Raw genomic sequence first — 26,299 nt, 5'->3', positions numbered from 1 at the left:
CTTTCTTGCTGCATGCAGGCTTTCTCTAGCTGTGGTGAGCAGGGGCTGCTCTTAGTCGTGGTGTGCAGTCTTATTGCGGTCCCTTTTCTTGTTGTAGAGCTCAGGCTCTAGGGGCATGGGCTTCAGTAGTTGTGACTCCAGGACTCTAAAGTGTGGGCTCAGTAGTTGTGGTGCACTGGCTTAGTTGCTTTTCGGCGTGTAGGATCTTTCCGGACCAGGGATAAAACCCATGTCCCTTGCATTGGCAGGGGGATTCCTAGCCACTAGGCACCAAGGAAGCCTCTGAATCAAGATTTAAGATTGTGACAGTGTGATGTAGTCTCCTAATTATTCGTAGCAGAAAATCTCAAGGAAGAAAGTAAACATGGAATATGATGCAGGTATCTATTTGACTTAGCTCATGGAAATAATTATATATATATATAGAACACTTACTAGGATGCATGCCTGTGTAGTATGTCTGAGCCTCCTTGTTATATAATCTCTACTTCCACACCCCCTCCTAATATCTTGTTAGTTGGATGATAATTCTTTTTCTTAGGCTCCTTCTTGAGGATACATTTTTAAAGAGAATTCTTAAGCCTCTAGGAGGTATCTTTTGTCCTATAGTTAATCTCTTAATAAGACCAATTTAGCTGTAATACAAATGGTAACGTAGAGTGTACTATTTACTGCACAATTCTGAACTTGCTCAGAGATTGCCTATAAGCAGGCTGGCATTACCCGTGGGCAGAGTTGGTGAAGAGAAATGTGGAATCGTTTCAGAACCATAGAGGAGATTCAGGCTTTTTACCCTCGTTCTGGGAAGAGTGATTTCAGACTTGCCAGCTTTTCAAAGAGACTACTGTATGTAAGGGCTGTGCTGGGCATAGTGGTGTCTGTTCTTAAAATCGGGGATACAGGACTCAGATTTGTGTTAAAGGCATAACAATAACTGGCTTCTATTTGCAAAAGGGCCAATGGACATAGACCAGGACAAACAATATGACTGGAAATCACCCATGTGAGTTAGAAAATTACCTGTGTATTCCTAGGTGTGAAACACAGTAAAAATATTCCATTTGAATTTCTTGGGTTATATGTCTACTTCCTTTTTTTTCACAGATTCACACTATCATGATTAGTTTAATTCCATTTGCCACTGTTGAGTAGTCTGCCATTTGGAACAAGCTTGCATTCCATCTGTTGTAAGTGAAGGATTTGCAAGTGGCATCATTCCATGTTTTCTTAAGGATTTAAGGTGTCACTAGCTTTCAACTGACTCTACTAAAGGGCTTTTTGCCAGAACCCTACCTGATGCCAATTTTCATTCAATCTCCATAAATGTTTATTAATACAATAGTGCACAAAGTCTTCTTGACCTATTGAGCATGCCAAAAGAGGTATTTGTTTTTCTGCTTCTCGATGCCCATATTTAAACATGTTACGTAAAAACATCCACACCTAAATCTGTCCCATCTTGTTGATCCATTTTTAAAATTCACACCCTGTCTTGTATAAACGCAACCCAACCATGAAAGTAACTTGTTCATGAGTCATAACCATGCAAACACTGAAGTAATTGTAAAGCATCTCTTGTTAGTTTGCAATTAGGGTATTAACTTCTATATCATGCTGTATTAGATTTTAGAAGAAAAGTCATAAAGGATTTTATTTCTTAACACTCAATAACATTTAATCATAAACATATACAAAGACAAAGATAAATATATGTCCATTTCAACACCTACAAAAACAATTAGTTTTCCTGGGTGTATCATGGCAGATGGTGCTATTTTTTTAGAGTATGCACAGAATATATAAACTGAACAGGTACTTATAGACATGCCACAGTATGGTGGCATGGAATAGAAATGGTATGTTTATTTGATTCACATAATTTTAAAGTCCTCATCTTCAGTATCAGAAGAAAAAAATCATGTTGTATAATTATGAATTTGCATCAAATATGCTTTAGAATTCAACAACAGTTTATGTCTAATAGCAATTCAGAGAAGGTGCAAGTCAAAGGTAAATCCACCCTTGCAACTCACATTAAATAAGATCTGATTAGATCCCTGTTCTTCACAAAGTAGGGATGCCATGAATGGATTTCTCCTAGAAATCTCTGCAGTAGGCTAAGTCCTGTCAAAACTCTCCAGATGAAGTGGAATCTCAAGCCAACTGGAGAATCTCATTAGCCACTCCTCTTCCTGTATTAAGTATCTCCTTTAACAGCTCCTCCCCCCTTTCTCTCTTGTCTACACTGAACGTGCTTACTATCTGTCAAAGTTATCCCCTGCTCTCCAATGTCACAAACATTTCCTACATTGGACGTCTTGACATCTCTTATCATTTATTAAAAATATTTCTTAATTGATATATTAGTTTCCAGCTGCATTCTTTTCCAGTTCATTCACTACAAGTTCTAAACACAAATCGCACATACCTGCTTCACATATTCTAATGATGTCCTTAATAACTCCAGGACTCAGGGTAACATTTTCGCTTATTAGCTCAGGGATCTCAAACTGCACTTATTTCAAGCTGCAATCAAGATTGCCAGGAGAAATATCAACAGCCTCAGATACGCAGTTGATACCACTCTAATGGCAGAAAGCAAAGAAGAACTAAAGAGCCTCTTGATGGAGGTGAAAGAGGAGAGTGAAAAAGCTGGCTTAAAACTCAACATTCAAACAACTAAGATAATGGCATCCAGTCCTATCATTTCATTGCAAATAGATGAGGGAAGAGTGGAAACAGTGACAGATTTTATTTTCCTGGGCTCCAGAATCACTGTGGACAGTGGCTGCAGCCACGAAATTAAAAGAGGCTTACTCCTTGGAATAAAAGCTATGACAAACCTATACTGCCTTTTAAATAGCAGAGACATCCTTCTATGTAATCCAAGCTGTGGTTTTTCCTGTAGTCATGTACAGATGTAAGAGTTGGACCCTAAAGAAGGCTGAGCACCAAAGAATTGATGCTTTTGAATTGTGGTGCTGGAGAAGGCTCTTGAGAGTCCCTTGGAGAGCAAGTAGATCAAGCCAGTTAATCCTAAAGGAAATCATCCCTGAGTATTCATTGGCAGGACTGATGCTAAAGCTGAAGGTCCAATACTCTGGCCATCTGATGTAAAGGGCCGACTCACTGGAAAAGACCCTGATGTTGGGGAAGATTGAAGGCAGGAGGAGAAGGGGTCGACCGAGGATGAGATGATTGAGTGGCATCACTGACTCAATGAACATGAGTTTGAACAAATTCAGGGAGATAGTAGAGGACAGGGAAGCTTCATGTGTTGCACTCTATGGGGTCAGAGAGTCGGACACAACTTAGCGACTAAGCAACAAAGCTCCTGCTCCATGATCATGTACGCTCTGTGCCTACATTCAAATGCCTGCTACTCTGGCTTTTCTTAACTGGTTGTGCTCTCCCTTTCAGGGCCCTTGGCCCAGAGTGCCTTTCGAAAGTTAGCTCAAGTATCTGCTCTTTCCTGAAGATTTCTCAGAAAACGTGTTAGAGAAATGTGGGATGTGGCGAAAACCTCGCCCTGCAGAGCAGCTGGTGTTTGAAAGTGCTGGGATCCAATTCTAAATCTCTGATGAGCTGTGTGAGCCAGAAAAACCTGGTTGGTCTCCACACATAGTGGCCACCCCACATTCATCCTCATTAAGTGAGTGCTGCCACTAAGGAAGAGGACAGGCAGCTGATGCCTGAGCACCCATGGCCCGTCACGCTCTGGCTATGACAATTCTTTCAACTGAGATATAATTGACATATAACATTGGTATGATTAAGATGCACAATGCATTGATGCATTTATATTTTGCCATATGATTGCCACCATGGCATGAGCCAACACCTTTCTCATGTCACATAAAAATTTTTGTGTGTGGTGAGAACATTTAAAATCCAGTCCTTTTTTTAAATTGGGGTATAGTTGCTTTGGGTTTCCCAGGTGGCTCAGTGGTTAAAGAATCCACCTGCAATGCAGGGGACACAGGCAGATGTGAGTTCGATCCTTGGGTCCAGAAGATCCCCTGGAGGAGGGTATGGCAACCCACTCCAGTATTCTTGCCAGGAGAATCCCATGGACAGAGGAGCCTGGTGGGTTACAGTCCATAGGGTTGCAAACAGTCGGACATGACTGAAGTAACTGAGCACGAATGCATGCATAGTTGCTTTACAATGCTATGTCACTTTCTGCTGTATAACAAAGTAAATCAGCTATATGTATATATCTATTTCCTCCCTCTTAAACCGCCCTCCCTCCCCGTCCCTCCCCTCTAGGTCACCACAGAGCACTGAGCTGAGCTCCCTGTGCAGGTTCCCACCGGCTATTTAACACCTGGTAGTGTGCATGTCAACTCCACTCTTTCAGTTCATCCTCTCCGCCATGTCCACTCATCCATTCTCTACATCTGCGTCTCTGTTTCTGCCCTGCAAATTGGTTCACCTGTGCCATTTTTATAGATTTCACATATACGCATTAACATATGATATTTATTTTTCTCTATCTGACTTACTTCACTCCATATGACAGACTCTAGGTCCATCCACATCTCTAAAAATAACCAAACTTCATTCCTTTTTCTGGCTGAGGAAAAATCTAGTCTTTTAGCTAATTTGCTAACCTTCATCTTTCAGGACTTTTCCCATGTCATATACTACCATCATTCCTGGACTAGGATTCTCTCTGCTTCCTGCTAGACAATCTGATCCCTACAAACCATCTCCAGTACTTCTTGCCTACTGCCTCTGTTTGGACCCACAGTTTAATCTTTGATCTTGGGTTTGGTCTTTAAGAATACATAATATACTTAAAGTAGAGTGAATATATAGTGTGTGTGTATATATATGGAGAAGGCAATGGCACCCCACTCCAGTACTTTTGCCTAGAAAATCCCATGGACAGAGGAGCCTGGTAGGCTGCAGTCCATGGGGTCGCTAGAGTTGGACACGACTGAGCGACTTCACTTTCACTTTTCACTTTCATGCATTGGAGAAGGAAATGGCAACCCACTCCAGTGTTCTTGCCTGGAGAATCCCAGGGACGGAGGAGCCTGGTGGGCTGCCATCTATGGGGTCGCACAGAGTCAGACACAACTAAAGCAACGCAGCAGCAGCAGCAGCAGTGTATATATATATATATATATATATATATATATTAGTAGTATATATATAAGTAATGTATATACTTTTAAATATATTTATATAACTTATATATACTATAATATATATAATAATATAGTTTTTACTAATATTTTAATAATATGTATGAATATACATGGGCTTCCCTGGTGGCTCAACTGGTAAAGAATTCACCTGCAATGCAGGAGACCCTGGTTCAATCCTTATGTTGGGGTGATCCCCTGGAGAAGGGATAGGCTACCCAGTTCAGTGTCTTGGGCTTTCCTGGTGGCTCTGACAGTAAAGAATCCACCTGCAATGAGAAAGACCTGGTTTTGATCCCTGGGTTGGGAAGAACCCGGAAGATCCCTGGAGGAGGGCATGGCAACCCGCTCCAGTAGTTCTCTGACCCAGGGCCCCTGCATTGGAAGCATAGAATCTTAACCACTGAACCACCAGAGAAGTCCCTGGAACTCATAACCTATTCTAACTGAGTCATATAATAGCAATAATTATCATTTAGGGTATATTTACTGTGTACTAGGCAGGATACAAGACATTTTGTAAACCCTGTGTTATTTAATTTTCCTCATAATTCCAGGGCTAGGTATTACTAGCACCACTTTAGAATCAAAGAAATGAAAGCAGAAAGGTACTTGTCCAAACACTTCTCATAAGGGCAATATTGATGCACATACACACATAACCAGGCAAGTCAGAAAAAAGCAGCAGAATGGAAAATGGTGTGTGTGTATCTGGAGGAGTATGGGAGTAATGGTCAGGAAATGAGAAAATGGAAAAATCAGGGAGAAAAAGAACACATCTCAGAAGAATTTCTAGAGTAAATACTACATTGAGTATTTGACCTGATTCATGTGACCCCAAATCCCCAGCCCAGCCTATCTTTTCCAATCACACTAATAGACCCTGACTTCAAACCTGTAAGGCCCACAGTCTCATGACATCTGCTTTTCCTGTCCAGACCTAAGGAATATGTGTCACACAGAGGTAAAGCCAGATGCCTCAATCCTGAGTGACAGGGTCAAAAGCAGCTGGAGACTGGGAGACAGAAAATCAGAATTGGAAAAGGAGAAAGAAGAAAGTTGTGATAGGTCTGTGAGACAGGGAGAAGCTAGTCACCTGGATTTCTTTCAGTAATGCAGGAAAGTTTTTGCCAGTGTCCACAAATTTCACAGCCTCAAATAAACCACTTGACAGTTTAATTATATTCAAATAAAGAGTAAAAATTTAATTTGAAAAACATCCTCCCTTACACTTGCAATGCTGTCTTTCTTGCAATGGCTCAAGAGAAAAGTGAGAATCACTTTTTTTTTTTTTTTTTGGTTAAAATAAGAAAGTCAATCCCCAAAATATAAGTAATCAACAATGGGATTCTGTCCAAACAACTTAATGGAAGTCAAATGCCAGGAAAATGTTAAAGAACTAGTTGATTGAAATTATAAATCAATTTTGTCCCTCCCCCTACCCCACCGTTTCACGTGATACTATCTTCTACAAAAGGGGAAACATAAGCTCAAAATAAGCCTGGTTTGGGATGTATCTGCAGGTGTAGAAATGAAAACTCCCTGATAAATGAAACAGTTGCACATGAAGGCTATTCATAGAAACCACTAAGTAATATAACCATATGCTCTTTTCTCAGTACAGTTTTACTAAGTACATATTATTTTTAAACTTGTCTGAGGTTTTCTGAACAAATCAGTAGTCTTCTAATTCCATCAAGGTCCAATGATAAGCCTTAAAGACTTCTTCAGCATTGGAAGATTATCTTTCCAGAATTTTTTTTCCAGAAAAGAAGAAAGAACAGTCTGATCAGTGAAAGAACAAAATTCATCAAACTGGGAGCAATTGATGCCGAGAGTGATTGTACGTCTGAGCACTAACAATAAGTTGTGCTGTGTTACTTCTTTAAAAAGATACTTTGAGGTTATGAATATCATCTGTCTGTTTTGAAGAAATTTGCTGAAGTCAAGCAGGTCTGATCCAATGCACATTTCACTTTTTCTTTTTTCTTTGCTTTCTTCAGTAACTATCATGTAAGAAATGCTACTTAAAATGGGAAGCCCTGAAAAAAAAATGTAACATCTTAGTAAATATGAGGTTGGAGGTTACTGTTATGAATTTATATAAAGGTAAAATAAATTAAAATTGGGGCAAAAATGGTCAAGTTCATACTTCATAAAATGGGAAATAGCAGTAGAGCTGGACAGCACTGGACTAAGTTGAGTCTGAACTTTGACTTCTGAACCTTAGTCTGTCCTCATTTTCAGTGACATATTCAGGTCATTGTCCTTCAGTTTCTTTACCAAGAATGCCTAATATGAGAATCATCATGTTGTACTTCTAATATATACTATGATGATTCTATAGAGAATTACCAGGGAACAAAACGAATGAGGAAACTCCTACAGTCACGACAGCAGGCTGGATGTGAGTAGGCAAATCAGGAAAAAAAATGTTGGCACTAAAGATCTGGATGAGGAAGGGTAAAAGGAGGGAATTCCCAAATGGTCTAGTGGTTAAGACTCTGCATTCCCACTGCAGGGGGAGCGGGTTTGATCCCTGTTGAGGAACTAAGATGCCACATGATGCGGCACACAGTCAAAAAAAAAAAAAAAGGGTAACAGAAGAAAGACTCTCAAGAGCCCCTTGGACAACAAAGAGATCAAAGCAGTCGATCCTAAAGGAAATCAACCCTGAATATTCATTGGAAGGACAGATGCTGAAGCTGAAGCTACAATACTTTGGCCACCACAACAAGAGAACCAAAACATGGAATGGAGTCAAAAGAGAGCAAAAACCAGTGTTCCCAAATTATACTAATTATAGATGTGTAATGAGGGAGATTTAGAAATTCCTGAGACTAGAGGATTTAATGCTTCATAAGGAAAAAAAGAAAATTCAGTAATGAAAAGGGGAAGAAGAAGTTATATCTGCTGATGATATCCAGCAACTTCCCAGAAGACCCTGAAGAGGAGAAGAAAGATCCTTAGGCAGACAACGATCAAAGTATTCTATACCACACTTACATTTTTACTTGTGAGAGTATGTTGCTTCTTTCTCTCATTTCATATAAAAAATCAGGCCAGAGACCCTTAAAATTTTTTTTGTAGAGTTATAATCAGGAAAAGATGCAAATAAGTCAGCAATTGCCCATGTCAGGATTAAGTTATGAAACTTTGACTAAAAAGATACTGGAAATACTTCCAAGACACATTGTTGAAACGATTCAAATGTCAGGGTTGTATGATGTAAGTTTGGGAAATAGCACACTGATTTATTTTCAAAGATTTATTTGAGGAAAAGAATCAGAAATACAAGCTGCAATTTGTAACAGCACTGTCCAAAAAACCAAAAACTAAAATTGTTTACATATTGTATTAGAAAGGAAATATTGGCTGAAGAAAACCGCCTTTTGCAGTCAGAGTGCTGCAGTGTTAGAATTCACCAAAGAACTCAGTGAAGTGATATGAAGTTAGCATAAAACAGTACCTAAGCTAAGGAATGGGCTTCCCTGGTGGCTTAGCTGGTAAAGAATCCACCCGCAATGCAGGAGACCTGGGTTCAATCCCTGGGTTGGGAAGATCCCCTGGAGAATGGCATGGCAACTCACTCCAATGCTCTTGCCTGGAGAATGGATCCCATGGATCGCAAAGAGTCAGACACAACTGAGCAACTTTCACACTAACCCAAGGAATAATTGAAAAATAGATGGCTAAGATAAGACATCCACACAGATATATTCTTGACCATTTATCCACATAAATATAGTAGGAAAATAGATGACTCAATGAAAGATGTAGCAGCTAGCAAATTAGATGAATAAATAGCTGGTGAGTGGCTTCATTTCTAGGCTGCTTTCTTTGCTACATAGATTTAATTACTTTAAACTGAAAGATGCACATGGACTTTTGGGGAAGAGTACCTTCTGGAATGTATATTTGTTTCAAGTAGCATTTTCTAATCACCACACTGGTCAAATGCCTTATGTTCTCATTGTTTTGGTAAAGGTAACCAACAATGACAAATTTCAAAAGATTTTTATGGAAATGTGTATGAGATTCACTTTAAAATAAAAAGGACTATTTATTACTGTGTTTGAATGCTCTAATCGTGATGAAGACCTTACAAAAAGAAACAATCTGCAAAGGATGTAATCTATGTTAATAACACAAAACTCAAAGAAATTGTTATAGGAAAACTGTAGGAAGAAAGATGCAAAAATGGATAAAGTGCTAAAATATTTTAAAGTCTGATTTAAAGGCGACCTCCTACTTAGGCTCTTACCTTACAAAAATATTTTGAGGTACTTTACTGATGCTGAAGCTGAAGTTCCAATACTTTGGCCACCTGATTCAAAAAGCCAACTCATTGGCTCTTCGTGATGTTGGGAAAGATTGAGGGCAAGAGGAGAAGGGAGCAACAGAGGATGATATGGTTGGATGGCATCACCAACTCAATGGACATTGAGTTTGAAGGACAGGGAAGCCTGGAACCCTGCAGCTCATGGGGTCTCAAAGAGTCAGACCCAACTGAGTGACTAAACAACAGCAAACTTAAAGTCAACTTGAGTATATTCCCAGTTCTACCACTTTCTAGCCGAGTGATGGCCTAGGCAGACCCACTAAACTCTCTTAAGACTCAAACTCCACATATATGTAATGAAGATAGCAATAATAATATCTAGTTTACAGCAATGTTTTAAAGATTAAATGTTACCTCTATCACAATGCAATATAATTATTTATCTTCATGGCTCTTTCATTCTTTCTTTCCATCAACTAAAGTGGATATTGACTCTGCATCTGACTTTCAGAAGACTACTTAATATCTGTGTAAATGTTATCATCTATAAATTAAAGATAAAAGTAGCAGACACTTCATTTGGGCTATTGTAAGAGTCAATGAGCTAATACAGGTAATATATTCAGAGCAAAGCCTAATACAAATTAGGACATCATATATGTTAGCTAGATTTTTATTCACGTTTTTTTCTTTTTGTCCTTTTTTTTCCTGCTCTTTATTATTCTTTTTCTTATCATCATCATTCATTCTGTTAAATATTATCCTATTAGGAGGCAACATTTTTCTTTTGGGGGCTTCCCTGGTGACTCAGCTGGTAAAGGATCTGCCTGCAATGTGGGAGACCTGGGTTCGATCCCTGGGTTCAGAAGGTCCCTGGAGAAGGGAATGGTTACCCACTCCAGTATTCTGGCCTGGAGAATTCCATGGACTGTATAGTCCGTGGGGTTGCAAAGAGTTGGACATGACTGAATGACTTTAATTTTCACTTTCATTCTTCCTTTCATTTTACAGTAATAAATGAATATTAAGATTTGGAAAAAAATTATGAACCAGTATAGAATTTCCAGAATTATCAATTATAATATGTGAATGTGATAAATTATATGATAGATTTTCTAATGTTAAATTCCTGCATGCCATATATGATATTTACATAATAAAAAAGTGCTGAAAAAGACTCAATGCCTAGTACTTCTTAGTGTATTAAAGATATCCAATAAATACTTTCAAAAATTAGTCTATCCAAAGATTGGCATTACAATCCCAATAAAAAACCTTTTGAAAATGATTGTTACTGGTCATTGTTACCAATACAGTGGAGGACATAAGGCATTTTTGACCAGGGTGGTTATTAGAAAGCACTACTAGAAATAAATATAATTATATATTCCAGAAAATTCTGTTCCCTGAAAGTCCAATTTTCAATTTTTTCCCTTTTTAACAAAACTATTTGAAAAGATCAATATATGCTCATGATGCTCAATTCTAAATATTTTTAATAAATATCTATTACTATTTCTTAGATCAAGCTGCCATAATAAAATACCCTAGACTAGATGGCTTGTTGTTGTTCAGTCACTAAGGCATGCCTGACTCTTTACAATTCCATAGACTGTAGCCCTCCAGGCTTCTCTGTCCTTCACTATCTCCCAGAGTTAGCTCAAGTTCATGTCCATTGAGTCAGTGATGCTATCTTACCATCTCATCCTCTGCCACCCTCTTCTCATTTCGACCTCAATCTTTCCCAGAATCAGGGACTTTTCCAATGAACCAACTCTTTGCATCAGGTGGCCAAAGTATTGGAGCTTCAACTTCAGCATCAGTCCTTCCAACGAATATTCAGGATTGATTTCCTTTAGGATTGACTGCTTTGACCTCCTTGCAGTCCAAGGGACTCTCAAGAGTCTTCTCCATCATCACAATTTGACAAATATTTCTTTTTCATGTTTCTGGGGGCTGGAAAGTCAAAAATCAAAGCACCAGAAGATTCAGTGTCTTGTGAAAGCCAATTTCTTGGTTCATAGAAGTTGGTTCCATCTTTAGTCAAAGCTGTGGTTTTTCCAGTAGTCATGTTTGGATGTAAGAGTTGGACTACAAAGAAAGCTGGGTGTCGAAGAATTGATGCTTTTGAACTGTGGTGTTGGAGAAGACTCTTGAGAGTCCTTGGACTGCAAGGAGATCCAACCAGTCAGTCCTAAAGGAAATCAGTCCTGAGTGTTCATTGGAAGGACTGATGCTGAGGCTGAAACTCCAATACTTTGGCCACCTGATGTGAAGAACTGACTTATTGGAAAAGACTCTGATGCTGGGAAAGATTGAAGGTGGGAGGAGAAGGGGACAACAGAGGATGAAATGGTTGGATGGCATCACCAATGGAATGGACATGAGTTTGAGTAGGCTTTAGGATTTGGTGATGGACAGGGAGGCCTGGCATGCTGCAGGCCATAGGGTCACAAAGAGTGGGACACGACTGAGTGATTGAACTGAACTGAATATGTGGTGAAAGGGACAAGGAAGCTCTCTGGAGTCTGTTTCATAAGGTCACTAATCTCATTCATGAGGGCCCCACCTTCATGACCCAATCACCCCCCAGAGATCCCACCTCTAAACATGTCACTTTGAGAGTTAGATTTCAACACATAGATTTGGGGAGGATGCAAATATTCAGTTCATAGCATTCTGCCACTGTTCCTCCCACCCCCTCCCCCTGCCCCTCCACCCCAGCCGTGCCCCACCAAATTCTCGTCCTTATTGCATGCACAATGCATTCATTCCATCTTAATAGCCCCAAAAGTCCTAAATCATTCCAGCATTACCTTTAAAATGTAAATCCAAAGTCCTATCTAAACATCATCTAAATCAGATGGGCAAGACTCAAGATATGATTCATCTCAAGGCAAACTGCCCTCACAGTAAGCCTGGGAAATCAAACAGGTTACGTGGTTCCAAAACACAATGGCATGACAGGGATAGGACAGACATTTCCTTCCAAAAGGGAGAATTAGGAAATAAGAAAGAAGTGACCATACCAAGCAAGTCCAAAGTCCAGTGCAGCGGGTTCTGTTAGACCATAAGGCTCAAGAATAATCCTCTTTGGCCCAATGCTCTGCTCTTCAGGCCCACCAGGCCAGGTATCCCTCCTTCCCCTGCAGTTTCACCATACTGGTCCCCAACACTCTTCATAGACCTGTCCCCACAGCTTGGCTGGAAAGCCCCATCTTGACTCTCTGCTTGGTCTCTCCCCGCAAACTAAGATCTTTGCCCACAGTTTGGGGGTGAAATCCAGTGCCCAGTAGATCTGACATGTGTTTTTTGAAATTCTGGTGGAAGCAGTTATTTCCCCACAGCTGGGCACTCTGTGACCCTACCCAGACAACAGTACAGACATGGCCAGTGGCTGTCATCTGCATGCTCCAGAGATGCTATCTAGTCAACCAGAGCCATACCCCAGGCAGTCGGGCATGTGGCCCCAAAGCACAAGAGTGGAGCCAGCGATGGGAGGTGAGCAACACACACTGAGGTCCCACGGGAACCCCCACCCATGATTTGCATTCTTTCATTATCTTGAACAAGAGCTCTTGGTTTCTATGGAGATGGCTGACTAATCTCCTCATTACAGTTGTACAGCCACACCCTTAAATATGACAGGTTTCTCTTTCTTTACAATATGGATAAGCTGAGGATTTTCCCAACCATTAAATTCTGCCTCCCTTTTGATAAACAATTTCATAGATATTTTGGCCGCACTGCCTGGCTTGCCCCAACCAGGGATCAAACCAGTGCCCTCAGTGGTGAGGAGTCCTAACCACTGGACTGCCAGGGAATTCTCAATGATTCCATCTTTAAACCTTTCTCTTTCTTGAATCTTACAATTAGGCAGTCAATAGGCTCTAAACCGTTGAGCCAACCCTTTGCCTAAAAACAGCTTTGGTTAAATATCCAAATTCATCTCTCACAAGTTCTACCTTCTATAAATCTTTAGAATGTGAGCACAATTCAGCCAACTTCTTTGCCACTGTATAGCAAGAATGGCCTTTCTTTTAGTTTTATTTTTTTTTCTTTTAGTTTTAAATCACACATTTCTCATTTCTATCTGAAACCTTGTCAGAATGGCTTTTACCATCCTTATTCCATCAGCATTTTGTCTGGGATGACTTAGGTGTTCTCTAAGAAGATTGAGGCTTTTTCTACAGCTCTCCTCTTTTTTTTTCCTGAAAGTGAGAGTCACTCAGTTGTGTCCAACTCTTTGCGATCCCATATACATAGCCTGCCAGGTTCCTCTCTCCATGGAATTCTCCAGGCAAGAATACTGGAGTGGATAGCCATTCCCTTCTCCAGGGGATCTTCCCAACCCAGGGATCAAACCCACATCTTCCACACTGCAGGAGGATTCTTTACCAGCTGGGCCACCAGGGAAGCCTGGGGCTTTTTCTCTGAACTCCCCTGAAAAGTGCTCCTAACAGTCTGTTCAAGGCAATTGGGGCTTTTTCCAGTATACAGCTCAAAACTCTTCTAGCTTCTACCCATGAGATACTATAGTATATTAAGTGTGCAGCAACATTATGTCTTCTTAGCAATGTATGTAACATAGCTAGGGTTTCCCAGGTGACACAAGTGGTAAATAACCTGCCTGCCAGTGCAGGAGACATAAAAGACAGATTCAGTTCCAGGGTTGGGAAGATCCCCTGGAGGAGGGCATGTCAACTTACTCGAGTATTCATGCCTGGAGAATCCCGTGGACAGAGGGGCCTGGTGGGCTACAGTCAATAGGGTCGCAAAGAATCAGACATGACTGAAGCAAATCAGCATGCACGCATAACTTAATTAACAAATACTTCATTGCTTAAAAAAAAAAAAAAGCTAACCATCATGTGACAATGCAGGGTTCCCACGAATCTTCAATTTGTAAAAAACACAATATCTGTGAAGCAAAATAAAGCCAAGTACAATAAAGCAAGAAATGCCTGTTCTTAATTTCAAAATTGCTTCTACATTTTTAGGTGTTTGTTATAACAACACTCACTGCACTTTCTCTATACCAGTTCTTAGCATGTGGGGGACAGTGGCGAGGGAAGCACAAGCATTCAGTCCACAGCATTCTCATACTCATTACAGCATAATCTCTGGTTATTGTAATACTGTAAATCTAAAAGAGGTACCTGTTTATCTACTCTGTACTGAGAATAATGTACAATTGAATCTCATTTCCTTAGGCCTGGATGTCCTAGCTCAGAAGCACCTAGACTGACATGTAGCTACATGGTAGCTTAGGGATGAAGTATGCAGTCCTTGGAGTTCTGCATTTTGTAGCAGATTTATTGCACTGATGGTCCAATTCCTCACCACTTCACAACTCCTTCTATCAAGAGAAGTCAATATCCGTATTCCTTGAATCTGGGCTAGCTCCATGACCTATTACGGCTAATAGGATATGATAGAACTGAATAGCGTGTCAGTTCCGAGCCTGGACCTCAAGGCGCCATGTGCATGTCCTTGTTCTCCTCTCACTCCTCTGTCTTTGCCATGGGAACCTGCTTGGGCTAGCCTGTTGTAGTAAAACAGACAGGTGGTACAGTCCAGTGGCTCCATCACTCCAAGTGATAGCCAGACATGTGAAGGAGCCCAGTCAAAAGAGGAACTGCCCAGCAGAGCCAAGACTAAATCATTGACCTGTAGGCTTGTAAGCTAAATAAATACTTACTATTTAAGGCTGCATTGCTGGGGCTGTGGAATCTGATAAAGCATTTAATTCAGGCCCTACTTAAATCGTGCCTGTATCAACGTAACGACATTATTGCTGATCATCCTATACCTGGTGGAGCTTTTATCCTTGTTTTTCACATAGAGCTAACAGTGCTGGTTGAAATATCTGCCAAATATCTTGTGTTCTCCAGCAGGCCCTTCTGGTCCATTTGAGAATATGATGCTAAATATTGAGGCAAACAGTTTGCCATGAGCTGCCTTATGTGCTTTGTGACTTGGCAGGCCCCTAACAAACAATACGCCTGGAATGTCAAAGAATTCTTAGAAACTTATCAACTTGCCCAAACATGGGCAAAATCAGATTCATAACAACCAGGAACTAACACAATAAGACCATGTGCAATTTTTTTCTTAAATAGTTCCATAAATTAACGTTCCATAAATTCCATTATAGTTCCATAAATTCTTTAACAAAGAACTTCAATTTTAAATTGATAATAACCAAAATCCTTGTACTTCAACATCTTGGTGGCCATTTTATGTTTGCAGATAACAATGAGATATCAAAAAAATGAATGTTCCAAATATCTTTGGTAAAAAGCTTTCAGAACTCACACATAAATCTCGGCCTGCTATCTATTCTATCCAAGGAAAGCATATTTGAAATAAGATGTCTCACTTTCTTAATGAAAAGCAAGATCAGTCTTTAAATAGAATTCAAGAGGATATTCAGAAGGTACAGTAAGAGACGACACTCTGAAAGTGACTTTTAGACCAGGGAACTGGAAAGAGAATACTGGTGACCCTCCTATGTAAAGATGTCAAAATTAAAGAGAAAATACGGTAATAAAAACTTTTCTTCATCTTTCTGGGAATTCTCCAAGACCTCCATTCTGGGAGAATATCTCTATCTGATAGGTTTAATGCTGAACTCACTCAACAAATCATTCCATTATACATTTGCAAAAATAAGAACAGCTGTCCAGGGACTTTCCTATTGGTGCAGTGGTTAAGACTCCACCGTCCAGTGCAGTGGGTACAGGTTTAATCCCTGGTCAGGGAGCTAACATCCCACATGCCTCAAAGCCAAAACATCAAAACACAAAACAGAAGCAATTGTAACAAATTCAATAGTTTTTTTTTTTTAAAAAAGGTCCACATTAAAAAAAAAAAAGAATAGCTGTCCAACAAGTCAATTTGGGGAAAGCAGAAAAGTAATTGCTTGTCCTGGACAAACCTGAGGTAGAATTGTTGGGATCAGAGGAACAGACTTTAATATTTTATTTCTCCACAGTAGCATCTCTTCTCATGTCTTTCAGTCCAGTTCAGTTCAGTCGCTCAGTCGTGTCCAACTCTTTGCGACCTCATGAATCACAGCACACCAGGGCTCCCGTCTCATGTCTTTACCCATACAGAATTAGTAGAAAGTTAAACTGACATGAATGTGCTATATCTACCTCTCTTTGACTCATTACCTTCTTAACCATATCATCTGATCTTACTCTTTGGGAAAAGTTCGTAGAGGAAGCATTCACAGTAAGGTATCAGTTCAGTTCAGTTCAGTTCAGTCACTCAGTCGTGTCTAACTCTTTGCAATCCCATGAATCTCAGAACACCAGGCCTCCCTGTCCATCACCAACTCCCGGTGATGGACTCATGTCCATCAAGTCGATGACGCCACCCAGCCATCTCATCCTCTGCTGTCCCCTTCTTCTCCTGCCCCCAATCCCTCCCAGAATCAGGGTCTTTTCCAATGAGACAACTCTTCTCATGAGTTGGCCAAAGTATTGGAGTTTCACCTTCAGCATCAGTCCTTCCAATGAACACCCAGGACTGATCTCCTTTAGGATGGACTGGTTGGATCTCCTTGAAGTCCAAGGGACTCTCAAGAGTCTTCTCCAACACCACAGCTCAAAAGAATAAATTCTTTGGCACTCAGCTTTCTTCACAGTCCAACTCTCACATCCATACATGACCACTGGAAAAACCATAGCCTTGACTAGACAGATCATTGTTGGCAAAGCAATATCTATGCTTTTCAATATGCTATCTAGGTTGGTCATAATTTTCCTTCCAAGGAGTAAGTGTTTTTTAATTTCATGGCTGCAATCACCATCTGCAGTGATTTTGGAGCCCAGAAAAATAAAGTCTGACACAGTTTCCACTGTTTCCCCATCTATTTCCCATGAAGTGATGGGACCAGAGACCATGATCTTTGTTTTCTGAATGTTGAGCTTTAAGCCAACTTTTTCACTCTACTCTTTCACTTTCATCAAGAGACTTTTTAGTTCCCCTTTGCTTTCTGCCATAAGGGTGGTATCATCTGCATATCTGAGGTTATTGATATTTCTCGCAGCAATCTTGATTCCAGTCTGTGCTTCTTCAAGCCCAGCATTTCTCATGATGTACTCTGCATAGAAGTTAAATAAGCAGGGTGACAATATACAGCCTTGAGATACTCCTTTTCCTATTTGGAACCAGTCTGTTGTTCCATGTCCAGTTCTAATTGTTGCTTTCTGACCTGCATCTAGGTTTCTCAAGAGGCAGGTCATGTGGTCTGGTATTCCCATCTCTTTCGGAATTTTCCACAGTATATTGTGATCCGCATAGTCAAAGGCTTTGGCATAGTCAAAAAGCAGAAATAGATGTTTTTCTGGAACTCTCTTGCTTTTTCAATGATCCAGCAGACGTTGGCAATTTGATCTCTGGTTCCTCTGTCTTTTCTAAAACCAGCTTGAACATCTGGAAGTTCATGGTTCATATATCGCTGAAGCCTGGCTTGGAGAATTTTGAGCATTACTTTACTAGTGTGTGAGATGAGTGCAATTGTGAGGTAGTTTGAGCATTCTTTGGCATTGCCTTTCTTTGGGATTGGAATGAAAACTAACCTTTTCCAGTCCTATGTCCTGTGGCCACTGCTGAGTTTTCCAAATTTGCTGGCATATTGAGTGCAGCACTTTCACAGCATCATCTTTCAGGATTTGAAATAGCTCAACTGGAATACCATCACCTCCACTAGCTTTGTTCGTAGTGATGCTTCCGAAGACCCACTTGACTTCACATTCCAGGATGTCTGGCTCTAGGTGAGTGATCACACCATCGTGATTACCTTGGTCATGAAGCTCTTTTTTGTACAGTTCTTCAGTGTATTCTTCCCACCTCTTCTTAATATCTTCTGCTTCTGTTAGATCCATACCATTTCTGTCCTTTATCAAGCCCATCTTTTCATGAAATGTTCCCTTGGTATCTCTAATTTTCTTGAAGAGATCTCTAGTCTTTCCCATTCTGTTGTTTTCCTCTATTTCTTTGCATGGATTGCTGAGGAAGACTTTCTTATCTCTTCTTGCTATTCTTTGGAACTCTGCATTCAGATGCTTATATCTTTCCTTTGCTCCTTTGCTCCTTTGCTTTTCACTTCTCTTCTTTTCACAGCTATTTGTAAGGCCTCCTCAGACAGCCATTTTGCCTTTTTGCATTTATTTTCCATGGGGATGGTCTTGATCCCTGTCTCCTGTGCAATGTCATGAACTTCTGTCCATAGTTCATCAGGCATTCTGTCTATCAGATCTAGTCCCTTAAATCTATTTCTCACTTCCACTGTATAATCATAAGGGATTTAATTTAGGTCATACCTGAATGGTCTAGTGGTTTTCCCCACTTTCTTCAATTTAAGTCTGAATTTGGCAATAAGGCATTCATGATCTGAGCCACAGTCAGGTCTCGGTCTTGTTTTTGCTGACTGTATAGTGCTTCTCCATGTTTGGCTGCAAAGAATATAATCAATCTGATATTTTGGTATTGACCATCTGGTGATGTTCATATGTAGAGTCTTCTCTTGTGTTGTTGGAAGAGGGTGTTTTCTACGACCAGTGCGGTCTCTTGGCAAAACTCTATTAGCCTTTGCCCTGCTTCATTCCGTACTCCAAGGCCAAATTTGCCTGTTACTCCACGTTCAAGGTCAGGAGGGGTGGCCATGAGGAGATATCCCTCATCCAAGGTAAGGAGCAGAGGCTGCACTTTGCTGGAGCAGCCGTCAAGAGATACGCCATGTCCAAGGTAAGAGAAACCCACGTAAGATGATAGGTGTTGCCAGAGGGCATCAGAGGGCCAACACACTGAAACCATAATCACAGAAAACTAGCCAATCTGATTGCATGGACCACAGCCTTGTCTAACTCAATGAAACTAAGCCATGCCATGTGGGGCCACACAAGATGGATGGGTCATGGTGGAGAGGTCTGACAGAATGTGGTCCACTGAAGAAGGGAATGGCAAACCACTTCAGTATTCTTGCCTTGAGAACCCCATGAACAGTATGAACAGAACAGTATGAACAGTAAGGTATAAGAGAGAGGTATGTCTATGTCTGAACTGATTACTCTTTCTGAAAGCTCACTTTTTTTAAATGCAAGCAAACTCTCACGTTGAAATTTCAGAATCATTATAGTATAAAAAACACATATCAATTTACCAATTCATAGTTTATGTTTATCTCTACAAGGAACTGGTTGTGGATGGTTACATTGTGTGACAGGCCATGTAAGTTTATTTGGGATGGAAGTTCCAGAGTGATGTGTCATGAAGTGTGCCATACATCTTTCAGGAAAACGACATTCTTTATTATTTTGTCCTTTTGTTTTTCTTGTATGTCATCAACTTCTTCCAAATCTAATCCCCAAGCCATCACTCCCAGAACTTAAGTTAACTTCAGTATTCAAAGTCTTTCATATTTGGCATCAACAGACATCCCAAGGTCCTGGCATTATTGTCAACTATTTCCTTTATGCTGCTTCCGCTTCAACCAACATGTTTATTCCCTGCACCATAAGCATCCCCAGGTCTTTTTTGTTTCATATGCCCCAAATGCTCTATAGTGATCTTCCTCTCTACAGATTCAAGTCTTTCCTCATATTTTAAACAGCTCAGATCTCACTTCCTTCTGTGAATTAACAGCAAGTGGTGGTGCTGTGGTAAAGAACTCACTTGCCAATGCAGGAGACATAAGAGACTCAGGTTCCATCCTTGGGTTGGGAAAATCCCCTGGAGGAGGAAACAGCAATCCACTCCAGTATTGTTGCCTGGAGAATCCCATGGACAGAGGAGACTGACGGGGTACAGTCCATAGGGTCCCAGAGTTGGACACGACTGAAGCAACTTAGCATACACGTGTGAAGTCCTAGTACTCTTCATATCTGACTGCCTGATTTACATTTCTAGTTAACACTGATATTTAAACAATGAAGTTGCCAAGCTATGCATATTTTCAGTCAAGACGTATTAAAGCTTAGTCCATAATTATCTCCTTGTTTATCCATCCTGGCCCAGAAAACCACATTCAGAACCAGACAAATTTCTCATTGAAAAGTGACAATGCTTCAGACCAAGGCTGTCTGAAATAATCTGTCCCTTCTCTGAATTCCTACTGCAATTATTTGATTTTTTAAAAAACTGATTAATATACATAGACTGCCTTTAATATCTTCTCTACACTCTTTAAACAACTATTCAAATGTTACCTAGCTACATGTATTTAAATCTCATTTACTCAATGAGCTCAAGAATTTTTTCACAGAATAAACTATGATTATTTTAATGTTAGCCCATATGGAGACATTCACCTAGTAGACAAATTGTCAGTATCAACTGGCTTCACTATTTTTTAAAGGATGCCTAGGAACTTTTTCTGTATGTCACCAGAGTAGTGCTTACATATTATATCATTAAGAAGACACGTAACTTTTCCTTTTTCATCTATGAAATAAGGGCAAAAAAATGGACAATAGGAAGACTGTTCAGGTATATGAGAATTATAAATCATCAATCCATATTAAAATTAAGATTTTTCCTGAATTTATTTTGTATGTCTTTCTCATTAAATGATTTTAATACATTTAAATAAATTTATTTCAACATTTTTAACAACTATTAATAGCAAGTAATTCCTACACTATGAATAATTATTTCTGAAATTTAATTTCTATAAGCTCTTATTGTTTATTCATTGAAAATGCAGCTACAGAAAAATTATTCATCATATGTTCCCAACAATTGAGAAGCAAGCAGTTTTCCTCCAATTTTAAATGGGAGAAACATTGTTTTGCAAGGAAGCCCACATCTTATCATTAGTAATAAGAGACATTCACTTTGAAGCTATGAATCACTTTTTAAAAATCAAATTATTGACTGAGAAGGTTAAAGAAAAAGAATAGCATTAATAAATGGAATTTGAGTTCAATGATAACATCAAATTGAAATTAAATACAATGTGAGTGTAATAAAACAAACAAGATTTCCCCCCTGTGTAACACAATTTATAATGTATTATCGCTAAATTTAGATTATTTTTTCCTGTAATTTGTCTCATAACACTATGAACAGTATTTTCCACACCTTGATTTTTTTTTTTAATCACTTAGAGAAAACTGTGCCTGGTAGGAAGAAATTAATGTAATTATAGAATCTTTATTAAATCAAAACTAAGCTTTGAAATCTGACTTAGCTTGATATTTTCCCCAATTTTTTTTCTAGGTATATTTTAGAACACTCTTCAGAATAGTTCATCAATTTGTTAAAGACAGGTTAGTCCCTCCAGGATATGATAACTTAGCAGGGACTCAGGTTTTGTTGTTTTGACAGCCTGGGCTCCCAGTTGCTATAGTAGTCAGATCAGCTGCAGTTAGAGGAGTTCTATGAATCTGTGGCAAATCCACAAAGGACTTCAGTATCTGTTATTATGGCCACTTCGTTCATGAGCCCATTAAACAAGCACTGCATTGGGTGAGGAAAGATATGATTCAATCCACAGGGTAATCTTATCTAATTATTGAAAGACTCCTCCACAGAAGGGTCCTTCTGGGGAGCATTCACTCATAGTATAAAGGTTCTTATAATTTGGACCCATTCCAAGAGACTCATTCACATTTCTTTTCCCCAAGCCAGTCTGTCACTAGTCCTCCAATCTTATTCTTGCTAACTCCTGGACTGGTCAATCTGGTCATCAGCCACAATGCATGAACTGGTATAAACTGGTGGTTCTTCTCACCAAGAGGGCTTCCTAGGTGGCTCAGGGGTAAAGAATCCACCTGCTAATGCTGGAGATGCAGTTTTGATTCCTGGGTCAGGAAGATCCCCTAGAATAGAAAATGGCAACCCACTCCAGTATTCTTGCCTGGAAAATTCCATGGACAGAGGAGCCTGGCAGGCTATGGTCCATGGGGGTCACAAAGAGTCAGACATGAGCACACACATACTCATCAAGAGACTTTTTTAGATGCATTTTGTATGGTAAACTAGTCCTGTGCCATCTGGTGCCAGCAATCAATCATCTTTAAAGCAGACCCAACTTTCCCTTCCTCTTAAGTCAACTATTCACAGGAACTCCCCCTCAAGGCCATTCTGGAGGATTGAGAACAGAGCCATAGCATAAGTGCATTGAGTGTGAGTCACTTACCCAGGTAACTTTCTTGTGCTTTCAGAATCTGAAAAATCTGGATTTTATATTTGCCTCCTTAATTTGTTGATGGAGAGCCATTCAGCATATTTGACTTTACACCTGTAGAACAAGATAGAAACAGTTCATTTTAGGAGTTCAGGTTACAGTCACCTGCTTGCAGTCTCTGCCTTAGACTAGTAACAACTTAAGAACATTTAACTGAAGAAGACAGGCTTTGCAATAGAACCTTAGTGACCTCTATCATAGTTCTCTCATTTGGACTTGTTCTTGCTTTATACAGCATTATCACTCTGCCAAAGATATCGCAAGCCCCACTAAATCTATTGCTTCATGAGAGCCAACAGGGAGAACAGCTTGTACTACAGCCTAGGTCCACTGGAATGCCTTCTCTTGCTCTGGCCCCATTATTTGTAAACAGTTTTGTGAGCAATCACTTGATAAACATGTCAGAGCCACATATCCACATGTGTTACATATTAATCCAAAATCCAAATAAGTCCACAAACTATTACATCTTTTCCTTATTAGTATAAGATGCAAAAGACTCCTCTTAGACTCTCACTTTGAAGGAGATACATAAATAAGCTTCAGATCACGGAACACCCCAAATTTAAAGTAGCAAATCCTCAAATTTTATGTGATATATCCTCCATCCTCTTTCAAAGATAGATATTACCAAAACATTTATGTTGCTATTATACTATTACATGGGCTTCCCTGGTGGCTCAGATGGTAAAGAATCTGCCTGCAATGCCAGAGACCAGTGGTCGATCTCTGTGTCGGAAGGAAATGGCAACCCACTCCAGTATTCTTGCCTGGAGAATTCCATGGACAGCGGAGCCTGGCAAGCTACAGTCCATGGGGTCACAAAGAATTGAACACAATTGAGTGACTAACACACACACACACACACACACACACACACACACACTATTACATGGCCCTAGAAGCATGATTGATGAATACATAAGCATTATATACCAAAAAATGACGAGATGATAAAAAACAGACCACCAAAAAAAATATCCTAAAGGATGATGAGATGATAAAAAAAAAAAAAAACCCTGAAGATTACATTATGTTCTAGAGTTAAAGGATTGACAAAGATAAAGGTGAAGGTTTACATTTACCAAGTAGAAGCAAATTTCTTCTGGTGAGATCCATAGCTACAAAGCAAACCAACTTCCAAGCATGTGTTAGTTTGCTCCACTAAGAACCATTGAAAATAGCAGCTAATGGTCTGTGTATGTGTGTTAGTCACTTAGTCGTGTCTGACTCTTTGTGACCCCATGGACTGTAGCCCACCAGGCTCCTCTGTCCATGGGATTCTCCAGGCAAGAATACTGGAGTGGGTGGCCATTTCCTTCTCCAGGGGATCTTCCTGATCCAGGGATCAAACCTGGGTCCCCTGCATTGCCAGAAGATTCTTTACCATCCGAGCTATAGGGAAGTCCATGAGATTCTTAGAAATATTACAATTCATCATCATCCCATAAAATCTACCCATCCATCTTTTGCATAAACAGAACAGGTAAGTTTAATGGGGATAGCCTAGAAATAATCACTATATTTAAAAAAAATATATTTATTTGGCTGCATCAGGTTTTAGTTGCAGCACAAAGGATCTTCCACTGTGGGCATGGACCCTCTAGTTGTGGCTCGCAGGCTCAGGAGTTGTAGGATTAGTCGCCTCTCGGCAAGTGGGATCATAGTTCCCCCACCACGAATCAAACCTGAGTATTGCAGGGTGGATTTATTTTTTAACCACTGAACTACCTGGAGAGTCCCAGCTGTTAAGTTCTTGATGGTGACTCTCATTTCTAAAAGTCTCTCAATGATATGGCCTGACTTTTGACTTCCCATTCTGTTAGAGGCATATTCCAGAGGCTTTCTGCTTGCTATCTTAACTATAGTAGTCTTTTTTTTAAAATATTAATTATTTATTTATTTCTTGGCTGCACGTGGGCTTTCTCTAGTGTGGCAAGCAGGGGCTCTCTAGTTGCAGCATTTGGTCTTCTCATTGCGGTGACTTCTCTAGAGTGTAGGGTCAGTAACTGTGGTGCACAGGCTTGGTTGCTCCACAGTATGTGGAATCTTCCCAGACCAGGGATCGAACCCATGTCCTTCTGCATTGGCAGGCAGATCCTTAACCAATCGAACCACCAGGGAAGTGCACCACGGTAGTCTTAACAGACTGTATCAGGGAAAGATTGGAGGATCTGCTAGTTTCTGAATACACCACATCAAATTATCCACATAGAAACTAAGGAAATAATCAGTACTCAATGGCCCCAACATGAAATGGTCTTTGAGTAAATTTCCACTCATCCTCCAACATCCACCTAACCTATGATAATAGTGACATTCTGCCAGTAACCCTCCAAAGACATGGGTATTTTACTTTCCTGGGTGCACAATAGTCACAAATCTTTCTGTGGACAGTTAGAAGGAAGATTAAAATACATGTGCATGATGTTGACACAGGATATTTTTTCAAGGAAGCTCGTGTACTTTATTCAGGAAGCTCTGGCTCTGTGACATGACTCAAGGCTGAAAGTTATGTTTCTACTCAGCAAACCTAGCGCTTACATTGTTTTACTAAAGATTAAGTGGGATTTCGGTGCCCTAACCATCTATTTTGATTTCAGGACTCTAGGATCACTTAGCCAACATCAAAGATGACTGTAGGCCTGACCAGCTACAAGAGCACATTCACCTTGCCTCTGGCATATAATTAATGCTGTTTGCCCCTACTCCCATGGAATCTCAGCATCTGCACTAAAATCTGGGAGCCCATTCCAATGACAATGTCAGACACGCACATCCCCAGAGAATACAGTCTATGGTGATTTCAGAGAGTCCTGCACTCATCTCACTAATTTACATCTAATAGCTGAATGAAGGTAATGCCTCTGGCCTTCTTGGGACCAGTGAACATAAACTACTCCAACATTCATGTCTCTAGGAGTTTGGATTCCTCCTCCAACATTAAGGCAAAATCATTTCTGTCATCTCAACTTTATTTAGCAGGTACCAGCACTAAGTCCACTTCCTAAAAAGAAAAATTTTCCAAAGGAAAATCCTGCACCTGTGAAATTATCAACTAGTGTGAGTGAGGGTGGAATATCCAATATATATGATACTTAAGTATTGACCATTACCTTCATGAACCCATGCTTAGAAAATTATTGGAAAGCATGCTCCACTAAAATAAATTAACAAGACATGATACAGAAAACAGAAGATCAACACAGGAAAGGAGGAGAGGAAGTATTTAGGACGATGGTGGAAGTGGTGATCAGAGGAAAATGCATGGTTGTGAACCAGGTTCAGAGGGCAACGCGCAGATTTAAGCATGTCAGAAAGCTCCAAGAAAGAGGTATTTTTAAAAACATAAGCATATCAATTGAGAGAGTAGCGCTGACACATACACACACCATGTGTAAGATAGATATTGGAAGCTGCTGTATAGCACAGAAGCTCAGCTCAGTGCTCTGTGACGACCTAGAGGATTAGGATGGTGAGGTGAGAGGGAAGCTCAAGAAGGGGGTGATATATATATACATATAGCTGATTCATGCTGTTGTACAGCAGTAACTAACATAACATTGTAAAGCAATTATATTCCAATTAAAAAAAATAAATTTAAAAAACTAAACAAAAATTTAAAATATAAAAATATGAACATATCACTCAGACATTTTATGG

At 39.9% G+C, this 26,299-nt stretch overlaps 1 protein-coding gene across 6 annotated transcripts in view; it reads right to left on the bottom strand.

Annotated features, from left to right (window-relative positions):
* The window catches only part of LOC133258510 (spidroin-1-like), a 186,666-nt gene that overhangs the window by 58,651 nt on the left and 101,716 nt on the right, over positions 1-26,299 (bottom strand). For all 6 annotated transcript variants that reach the window (XR_009740061.1, XR_009740062.1, XR_009740059.1 and 3 more), the window contains one exon: positions 22,589-22,690. The gene's annotated coding sequence lies outside the window, so the exon portion shown is untranslated. The remainder of the gene's footprint in view (positions 1-22,588; positions 22,691-26,299) is intronic.

This window comes from Bos javanicus, chromosome 12 (genome assembly GCF_032452875.1).
Source record: "Bos javanicus breed banteng chromosome 12, ARS-OSU_banteng_1.0, whole genome shotgun sequence".
Taxonomy (NCBI): Eukaryota; Metazoa; Chordata; class Mammalia; order Artiodactyla; family Bovidae; genus Bos; species Bos javanicus.
The sequence above is the reverse complement of the archived record's forward strand: the minus strand, read 5'-3'. Positions and strand labels throughout refer to the sequence as shown.